General features: G+C 36.5%; 1 non-coding gene across 1 annotated transcript; it reads left to right on the forward strand.

Moving 5' to 3' along the window:
• The first annotated feature begins 8,814 nt into the window (after positions 1–8,814).
• On the forward strand, positions 8,815–8,895 carry TRNAL-UAG (transfer RNA leucine (anticodon UAG)). The gene has a single exon. It is a non-coding gene; the product is annotated as a tRNA-Leu (tRNA).
• The last annotated feature ends 2,252 nt before the right edge of the window (positions 8,896–11,147 follow it).

Consider the following 11,147-nt stretch of genomic DNA (forward strand, 5'->3'; position numbering starts at 1 on the left):
CAACACCAGCTGCCATACTTTCTCTAAAACTTATTCACGCTAGATGCACTCACTACTTTTATTATTTATATGAGCATTCCATGGAGTCAATAGACTCATTCTAAGAGACCCGCCCTATTTTTTTTCAGAAGAGCAGTGAAAAAGTCCACATGTTATATTTTTTAAGACTTCTTTCACTCCCCTTTTGAAACTCCATTTATTGGTTGATCACTGCACCCACTTCCTGTATGAACTTTCAAAATAATGCAATTAGATATATTGCTTAGTACTTCTGTCAATCACAACAAATATTAATATAAATTATTATAGATCGTAAGTTCCCTCGCACTTCTGCACACCCAGATGGAATAAGGTACTCTTATTCCATTTTTTATAATTAATTTAAACCAATTCATGCTGTTTATATTTAACGAAATAAGAAGAGAAAATGACAGCTGACTTCTACCACTACCACCCCATTGTTCTAAACCGTAATATGTTATTGTTTGAAATAGCGTGAGTTCTATACGCGATTTTAATTTCCTGGAAGAAAATGGAGAGGACAAAACCCACTTGCCTGTGCAGAAGATTGGCAAACGTCTTGGGAACTGGCTAAAAAAAAAGGCATAGGAAAAATTTCTCTGGTCTGCGAGCAAAATTGAACCTATAATGACTTTCTGGCGGTCTATCACTGCAGAGGCAGTGATACTATTTCCAAAGGTCACCATGAACATTTCTTTTATAGTTTATTTAAATGTTTATAATGTTGCTCTAGAAACCATTCAGGTTATGGAATTTATCTACCTTCTAAAAGCAATCGTACATCTATGCTCACGGCAGGATTTGAACCTGTGCATGGAGGACAGATACTAACTAGCAAGCATTTAGGTTAAACTGTTGTTTGTTTGTTTTGATGCTACCATAAATAGAATTATGGTGACAACAAGAATGCAATTACAAAATGCACTTTTTTTATTGCCTACAACCATTTTGTTCCTTCAAAAAAGGAGGTAGCAGGGTTTCCCCCCCCCCCCCCGGAAAACACGAGATTTTCATCCCGCATACAAGCAAATCGACCTTCAGGATACATGCAATTTACAGACAAACAACTAGTGGTAGTGGGCAGTAGATAGCGTTGGTGTAGATCAGTGTTTCTCAAAGTGTGTGGTACGCGAAAGGTCGTTAGGGGGTACGTGGCAATTTTCGGCTATGCATAATTAAAGGAGTCATTATATTTTTCAACAAACAGTGCAATTAGAGACAACCCGCAGAAAACGGCACTAACTAATAAATCATGTGTTTCAGATATTATTGAATTCGGTTGAAGAGAATTAGCATTTCAACTCAACTGTTGAAATGCTAATTTGTCTTTGGTTCGCGCGATCTTTTTAATACCGCACTAGTCATATGCAGTTCTCCGCTGCTCTACGTATCTTAAGTGTTGTAAATTACTGGTAATTTTTGCTTGAAATAATGGGAAAGAAGATGACGCTATTTGGGTAGATGACTTTGACGATGCACACAAAGAAACTGTTCTCCATGCCAAAAGTAGTGATAGCGAGTAGGAGCTTCTTGGTAAGTCGCACGATTTTTAGTTTTTTTCTGAAAACTTTTTTAAAAATTCCCGGACGTATCTCGCAACACGATTTTTTAGCTTTAATTTTGGGAAAAAAAGTTAGAGCTATATTCGAGTAAATACAGTATTTTTTTTTAGCTTTCAAATTCTTACGTATGGATCATTGGTTAAAGATTAGATTTATGAAACTCCCAAAAGAGAGCAATATAGCAAATACAAGTAGCTGTAAGCAACAAGAAAACGTTGATATTGCATTTGGATCAAATGAAATTGGAGTGTGTCGTCTGACATCTCTAGAGAATTAAAGTTTAAAAATAAATCATATTTTTTATTTACATGAACATATAAATTCAAATAAAATAGATATTTAATTTTAATTAATTTATTTCTTAATTTAAATTTATTATTATTATTATTATTATTATTATTATTATTATTATTATTATTATTATTACGGGCAACTCCAGGGAGTCATTTGACTCATCGAGGGAGGCCCCAAATCATATTCATCACAACTATTCGACATTCATACAGTATCTATCATACCTCGCCTTAAACTCATTCACTGTCATAGCATCCACCACAGACTCAGGGAATGCATTCCACTCATTCACTACTCTAAAAGTAAAGAACCCAGCTCTAACACCTTTACTAACCACACTTTTACCCAGTTTCCATGGATGTCCCCTAGTCCTCCCACAACCAGCCCTGTTCTCAAAAATATCTTCTGAATTAATTTTATAGAAACCCTTCAGTAATTTCAATGCCTCAATCATATCTCCCCTCCTCCGCCTATCAACCAATTTTTGCAACCCACAAATCCTCAACCTGTTCTCATAAGGTTCATTCCACAGACCTGCTATCATCTTGGTCACTCGCCTCTGGATCCTCTCCACCTCCTCCCCATCAAGAAGAAACCTAGGTGACCAAATCTGGGCACAGCAGTCGAGATGGGGTCTTATCAAGGCTCGATACAGAGGAACAATAACCTGCTTGTCTCTGCTTCTCAACGTATTCTTCAGCAACCAAGTGATTTGATGAGCTGATTTGGCAACTTTTGCAATGTCCCCTAAATTTCAATTCCTTATCCACCAACACTCCTAAATCTCGTGCCTCATCAATTTCCTGGAGCACAGTTCCACCAAGGTAGTAAACTGCCGCCAATCTTTTCATCCCAAAATGCATAACCTTACATTTCGCCACATTAAATTGACATCCATTCTCCTTAGCCCAGACCTCCAATCTATCCTGCAAAATTTTGACGTCATCTGCATTCACTATTGCCCTACCCAACTTTGCATCATCCGCAAACAAATGAACTGTTCCTCTCAGATCCTTTCCTATATCATTAATGAACAAATTAAACAGCAGTGGTCCAAGAACAGATCCTTGTGGCACACCACTAGTCACAGGCCGTCTTGTAGACTCTACTCCTGAGTAAACCACTCTCTGATATCTCTCTGTCAACTACCGTCCTATCCATCTCACCAACCCTATGTCCATCCCCATATGCTCCAATTTACTGATTAGAATTCCATGTGGTATCCTGTCAAAGGCCTTAACAAGGTCCAGTAGAATCACTGTAAACCCATTACCCTTATCCAGTTCAGCCGTCACTGTGTTATAATACGTGAGCAAGTTACTGAGGCATGACCTACCCTTCACAAAACCATGCTGTCCCCGATACAGTATCCCATTTTCTTCTATCCAATCTTGTATTTTCCTCTTGATAATTTTCTGTGAGACCTTGATAATGATTCCTGTTATGCTGATTGGCCGGTAATTTTCAACAGCCTTGGAACCACCTTTGGAACTATTTTCCCCTCTTTCCAAACCCTTGGGACTGATCCAGACCCGAGGCTTAAATTAAACAAAATGGTCAAGGGCACTGACAATTCTTTAGCCGCTTCACGTACGACATGAGCTGGTATACCATCCAATCCCACAGATGTATTGACATTGAGGTTCTGTAATAGACTAGTTACCTCTACTTCATTCATCACAATTCCAGTATAAGCTGTTGGTTCTTCCATTCCTGCAAAGTCACCACCTGGATGATATACTCTTGCAAAGTGCTCACTCAGTAATTCCACAATATCGACTGATTCGGTTACCTCCCTACCCTCAGCATTTTTTAAGATCATTCTACCATGAGCATTTTTCCTTTTATTTGTAACATTGAAAAAACTGTTTGGGATTCTCTTTAGCCTGCATGGCCAATTTTCTTTCGTAATCTACTTTTGCTTTTCTTACCACCCTTGTTACCATCCTGGCCTGAGCTTTATACTGTTCCTGTGCCTGATGGTCACCTTTCTCCTTAAATTCCCTCCACAATTGTTTCTTTTTTTGCAGCTCAAGCTTAATAGTGTTATTCATCCATTTAACCCCTACTTGATTTATTATTTGGACTCTTGGTATACAGTCAACCATTGCCTCCTGCAAACAGTTCTTAACCACCTCCCATGCACTATCAACATCTAGCCCTTGCAGTTTTACATGCCATGGCACTGAGCCAAGCACACACCTAAGCTTGTTATACTTACCAGCCCGGTAATTCCACATGTACTCTGTCTTATTTGTAAATTCCACTCCTTTAGCCACCTCCCAAGTCATGACCTTATGGTCACTCTCACCAATTGGTGGCAACAATGTCATGTTCGTTACAACCACATTCTCAGTTGCAATTACAAGGTCCAGCACTCTCTGCCCCTGGTATTTTCCACTACATGTTGCCGTAGATAGTTGTCCCTTAATACACGCATAAAATCCAATTCCTTCCTCCCATGTTCCTCTCCTCTTTCCAGTCAATGTTACCATAATTGAAATCACCCATAATAATTACCCTCCTTCCACTCATTTCTTCTATTTGCCTATGCATACTATCCCTACCATCTATTCCATCACCTGGTCTATAGCAGCACCCAATTGTATATTTTGTTCTGCTAGATTCTATCTCACACCAAACAGCCTCAAATGTGCTCTTTTCTCTATCCTGCAGTTCAACTTCTATACTCCTTGGCTGCAGCTCATCAACTATCATCAATAACACTCCTCTCCCCTTTTTATTCACCCTGTCATTCCTGAACACGCTATACCCGTCGCGTTCAATCCCACTAGCTTTATCATCTTCTGTCAGCCATGTTTCACTAATACCAACAACCTGCGGCCTGGAAGTGCCAACCATGGTCAAAAACTCTTCCTTCTTGTTCCTAATACTCCTGGCATTAATGTACATGAATTGCAGAAGCCCATTTGTCCCATCCTTACTTTGATGCCTTATACTAACTATCCCATTCTGACTTGTTGTCCATCGTACTCGCTCGGGCATAATATACTCATTCATACACTCAACTGCCAATTAAGTCTGCATATCTACTCGCCCCCTTCTTAATAAATCTAGTTTCCCTGAGTCTGTACATCCACTTCCACATCATTCATCAACACTTTTTCAAGTCTCCCTAAACCAAATCCATTCAAATGTAACCCATCCATCTTATATAAGTCCTTTCGCCCATCGAACTCATCCCACACATCCACAAATTCCACACCATTCTCCATGCATAACCCACACATAAAGTCATTGGCAATTATGGTCCTCCTAAACACTTCGCTGTCATACCGCGGTAAGATACTCACCAGCCTAACTCTCTCACTCTTCTGTTTTGCTACCTCAAATAATTCCCTCACATCCTGTATCATTTCCATTTTGTCCTCTTTCAAATCATTTGTTCCTGCCATGATTATCATCTCTTTCACCCTTTGTTTTTGCAGTTGAATAGATTCGCTGACGTCCTTTATTTTCGCACCCGGCTGGTACGACTTCGTTAAGCTCTCAACTATTACACCTGTTAATAGCGAATCCCCATATAGCACTCGCTCCTTTAATTTATTGACGTTTACGAACATTCTATTATTTGCCGTCACAGACTTTCGCCGGTTATTTGTCGGTACGTTCAGCACACATTTTTCCATACGCTCCAGTTGCCTTTTAGCTCTGTGTATCGCACCGTTCAAACGGGCAATTTCACTACTCGCATTTATCTCACCATTTTCATTATCAATCAAATCATCCATTCGTTCTGTATTTCTACCTTCATTTACACTTTCAACGATGCTCTCACACCTATTTGGCACTACCACGCAATTCTCTAGCACACCGCCATTTTCTACATTCTGACTATCGTTAACGATATCACTCTCGTCACACGAGACACGCTCGAAATCCTTATTCTCTTTACACTTTCTGCACATATTAACTCCACTATCACTTTCTAACCAGACTCCCGCCGCTCTTCGCAAGGTATACATCTCACAGACAGCACATTGCATAAATAAATTAATGAATTTATTTTTAAATTAATTAATTAGGGGTACTTGGTAATAATGAAAATTTAAGAAGGGATATGCGGATATCTGAAGTTTGAGAAATACTGGTGTAGATAATGGAAACGGATGGAAGTGGTGGAGACGGAGAGTTGTATAGTAGATGCCCTCCCTCGACCAGTCTTTAGACTCCTTGGAGATGTCACGAAATAATCAATCCTATAAAACTCTTTAAGTAAGTAATATATTTTCCAGATGAAGTCTGTTGGCGTCCTCATTGGAAAGACAGAGTGGATATATTCAATATTAATTGTTAGATTTCCTCTATAATGTTTAATAGAATATATTCATTCTTTTCAATAAGGACATCAATAAACTCCTACTCAACAGTCATCTAATTATTACAAAAGCAGAAACCAACCAGTCCCGCCGAATGATTAGCGTATCCGCTTTACAACCAACAGGCTATGAGCATGAATATTTGTGATTGTGTTTAGGTGGGAGATGAAGTTTCTGCTGGGTGTGAGACAACCTACCGATTTATTGGAGGCTTGAAGTAGCTTGAAAAAGTTCCATAATTGACATCTACAGCAGAGTTTCCTGAATATGTAAATAGTAAGTGAAAAAAAAAAAAACACTATAGACAAAACTTATTTTCTTGATCCCCCCCCCATTCTTCTATGGTTTGCCAAAGATCCGAAGGAAGACATTCCTCTTCGTCCTATCGTGGGTTGTAGATTCTCCTATCATATCGCACAGCTAAGTTTTTAACACGTGCATTGAAGGTTCACATGGATACTTCCTGTTCTTTCATAAAACTTTTTCTAGTCTCCTGGATAAAGTGACAAATCTTTCACTTCAACGCACACCAACTTAACGGCCAGCTTCGATGATGAATCCCTATTCACCAACGTGCTTCTTGAAGATTCTCTTCATCTGCTCTCACAGGCCTTTCTTCCGGATTATAGTCAAATTATACGCTTTTGTCTTTCACTCAGGTTATTTTCTTTGTCAGACAAATTGAATGGACGCTATTGGGTGTGGCCACTTCCGCTCTCGATAACTATTATCTGGAACTTCTAGAAGAAATACATTTCTCATCTATACCCCCATCGGCCTTCGTTTTGAGTACGTTATGCAGATGATATCTTTTCGACCTGGTCCCACAATGAAGATCCATTACCCACCTTTCTAGCAAACATAAACAATCTACATCTACAAATTAATTTTCTACATTTCTACAGCTTTCTTTCATCCTACTGTCCAGCTCCTCGGCAGGTGAGCTAATTACTTTCCTTTACCGAAAACCTACCTCTACTGGATGCTATATTCAACAGCAATCTGCTCAGCTTCCTTTTCAAAAGATTTGAATTATAAAATACTATTACATCGCGCGCGCATTATATGCTTTAAACTGCAACAGCTACAGCAAGAACCTCTGGAAATCAAACGGTATGTGCATCTGTTATAGCTTCTCAGAGCGGATCATACATCACATTTTTGATTCCTATAAGATGAGCTCAAACAATGAAACAGTACGAAGAGTTGCTGTCCCATACATTTCTGGCATCTGGGATCCAATCTCTAGAATCCTTAAAAAGTATAATCTAGTGGTTACATTCATTCTTTTCAACAGTTGTTATCATGGTTCCCAACTTCTAAAGATAAACAGTTATTAGCAGCTGGCCCAAGCTATCAATAGTTTATTTTATTTATTTGAAAAACGGGACTTTTTGTATATTGGCATCTTTTTAAAAGTACAGTATTTTATTTTATTTCAAAACACATAAAATAAATCCGCTAATGCCTTTTATTCCCCAAGAGTATGTATGTATAATTTTTTATAATAAAAAGAATCGTGCGATGATGTTTAGCTCTAAAACTAACTTTTAGGATTAACTTTTCTTACAATTTGTGGGAAGTTTTAATTTTTTGGCTCTTATTATTACCAGCTATTAAATACTTTTTTTTTTTTTTTTGAAAATGGACGTCTTTTAAAATTTAAAAAAAAAAAAAAAAATCAGCTAACGCCTTTTCATTCCCGTATTGGGAATAGGTGAGGCTGAGGATTTTAAAATGATTATTTTGTAAATTGATTTTTTTATTTAACTTAAATTGCGCGAACGCGCCACTTGCGCGTGAAACATTTGTACAATATTAAAATATTTTAATTAAATTCATAGCGATAACAATCGTAAAAACTCATTTCTTAAGTCAATGAGTTTTCTAGGACACACGATGAATCTGTAACCCCACGAAGGTCTAGAATAATAATAATCTAAATATATAATTTTACACATGCCTGCACCAGTAGTTGGGCGAGCAGGGGTGGGTGTATTGGTAAGAATTCATCTGAAAAATATAAACGGAAGAAATATATTCTCTATTGTTGATTAGCGTGTAAATTTTCTGATGATCATCTAGTTGATAATTTGATATGACTACTGATGAATTTAAAATTATTAGTGTGAAAAAAAGTAGTAATGTGCAGGAAAGAATAAAATAAGATATGATTAAAACATAATTAGGGTACACGATGAACATGTAAGCATTTGGAGATATATTGAAAACTGTCATACTTCTTTTGAGGAAAAAAAGAGTAGAAGAACTCTCATTATTAATGTTTTTATTAATACCTTCCCTTTCAATACTCTCTTCGAATAATTTCTACGGAAATTCGCTACTTTTGACAGATTATCGTAGTAGAAAAAAACGCATGTAGCTTTCCGATTTGCAGTACTATTAGTTAACAATTCAATTTAGATATCCACCAAGTTGTTATTGAAATTCATATGCGATGAAAATAAAGCCATGGAAGAAGCACCATTTTAGTAAATGGAAAGTTAGTACAAAAATATCAACCATTATGCATTGAAATATGAAGACAATCTGGACCTCTCCTCTTTTTAATCAATACTAACGACAATTTCCAGTGTGGTAGCGTGGCCGAGTGGTCTAAGGCGCTGGTTTTAGGCACCAGTCTCTCTGAGGCGTGGGTTCGAATCCCACCGCTGCCAAATGTTTTTTTTCCCTTCCAATTCTTCCGTTCTTAAATATCTTTCTTCCTTGCTTTGATTTACTGAACTAAAGAATTTTCACAATTGTTATGATTAATAATTTTTGCGGTATAACGCTTGTTAAAAATAATTTTTAACACTACAAATTTTTACACTCACAAGCGCGGAATCATTTATATCACTGTCAGCCATGTTAAGGGATTAACTTATATTAATATCCCTGTAGATTTTTCTTTTTTGGACATACTCATTTACCCGAGGATAGAATATTCTCTAAAACATACAGAAATAGCAAAAATATATATAAATAAATAAAATTAGAAAGCATGAAATTAGTTTCCGTATTTTCTGATAATTATAATTTTTATAAATATGTGTGTATATAAGGGGGAGGCATTTATAAAAAAATACGGATACTTATACGGAATAAAGTACACAGACGCATTCGCATCTGTCATCCTGAGGGTTCTTACGATTATGCATAAGGAAAGGAATGGTTAATTTCGCTTTAATCCCTTTATAAAAATACAGAAACTAAATGCGTAAAGTATGCGTAAATGCATACTTTCTAATTTAATTTTTTTAACTTATTCAGCACGTTAGATAAAAAAAAAATATACGGACTCCTTTCTCCTGGTGAGTGAATAAATAACATTTCTTTTCGACTTTTTTTTTTTTTAAATATGTTTCTTTCATTTAAATAGTTTAACTGAATGCTTTAACATTGTGAGGAGAACGGTAGTTTGTTGAAAACTGACGCTGCAACACACACACACACACACACACACAGATGGGGTGGGGGAAGCTATTTGAATACAAGTAACAAAGTTGACTTTAAAAAAAGCAGTTTTTTTAGATGAGAAAAATCCATACAAAATTAAAATGTTGCTGAATGAATATAAAAATCATATCTAATTTCAAACATGACCGTATGGATGTCATTATATGTAATTATCAAAGTTGAAAATAAATTTCATTTATGACTACTAGAGAATCTGAAGAACGGTTATAAATTCTAAAGCCACACAAAAAGATGCAATTACATAAAATGTAATTTCTTAAAGTACACAGACGTATTTGCATCTGTCATCCTGAGGGTTCTTACGATTATGCATAAAGAAAGGAATGGTTAGTTTAATAAATAAGGAAATGCATTGCTGCAGGAAAAATACTCGAATTAAGTGATGGAGAGATGGGTGTTTAGCTGTGTAGACTAGACTGCCCTCTCGCGATGAGCCCTTGGAGGTGTTATGGGAGAAGCAGAATAAGTATTTCCCTGTTAAGGTGCCACTTGGGTTTATAATCCTGCATACAGGGGAAAATTGAACACAAATAAATTATAGACAACATTACTGTGGTTAGTCGTGATGGTCGGTAGATGGCGTTTTTGGTAATAGTGTCGTTGTGTAGGGTAGAGAATTAAGTAGTAGGGGAAAGGGAGATGCATGTGTGTAGCGGAGTAGAATAGAGTGCCTCCCAAAATGAGTCTTGGGAGTGTCACATAAAACAGGGCTGAGCCGTGAGGTTATGCAGATTGTGCGCCGCACAAGGGCGCTTGAAGATAGGGGCGCCATTTCACGATGGGAAATAAATAAATAATATATATATATATATATATATATATATATATATATATATATATATATATATATATATATATATATATATATATATATATATATATACACGCGCGCGTATATATATATATACGCGTGTGTGTGTGTGTGTGTGTATAAATTTTCTTATTCTTTAATTATATCGTACTATATAAATATCACAATTATAAATTATAGTTAATGCAATAAAAATGAAATTTAAAATCAGTCAAATTATTATGAATTCTTAATAATCTAACAACATTTTTAACTTAATATATCACCAGTTTTTTATAATTTGTTTGAAGTGAAACGTTATCAATATTATCACAGATTTTATTTCACAGAGTAAGCATCGACTCAGCGAAAATTGCATAAATATTCTCGCTTGTTTATTATATTTTTAGTGGAAATTGTTAATTTAAGACAGATCGTGAAGTCATACCGTCGACAGGGTGTAGCATAGAGGCAGCCTGCCTAATGGCGCTGCTTAATAAGGGCGCTCGTTCAGCCGTATAATATATATATATATAGATATAGACGAATCACTATCGCCCCCGACTTTCACATTTTACTCCCTGCAGTAAACAATTCGCCCTCCACAACAGCAACTATATTGCAAAAACACGAAAAGCAATTAGTTTTATCATGTCACTG

The sequence above is a fragment of the Typopeltis vanoorti genome, chromosome 7, assembly GCF_054136105.1.
Source record: "Typopeltis vanoorti isolate ZY-2024b chromosome 7, IOZ_Tvanoo_1.0, whole genome shotgun sequence".
Lineage (NCBI taxonomy): Eukaryota > Metazoa > Arthropoda > Arachnida > Uropygi > Thelyphonidae > Typopeltis > Typopeltis vanoorti.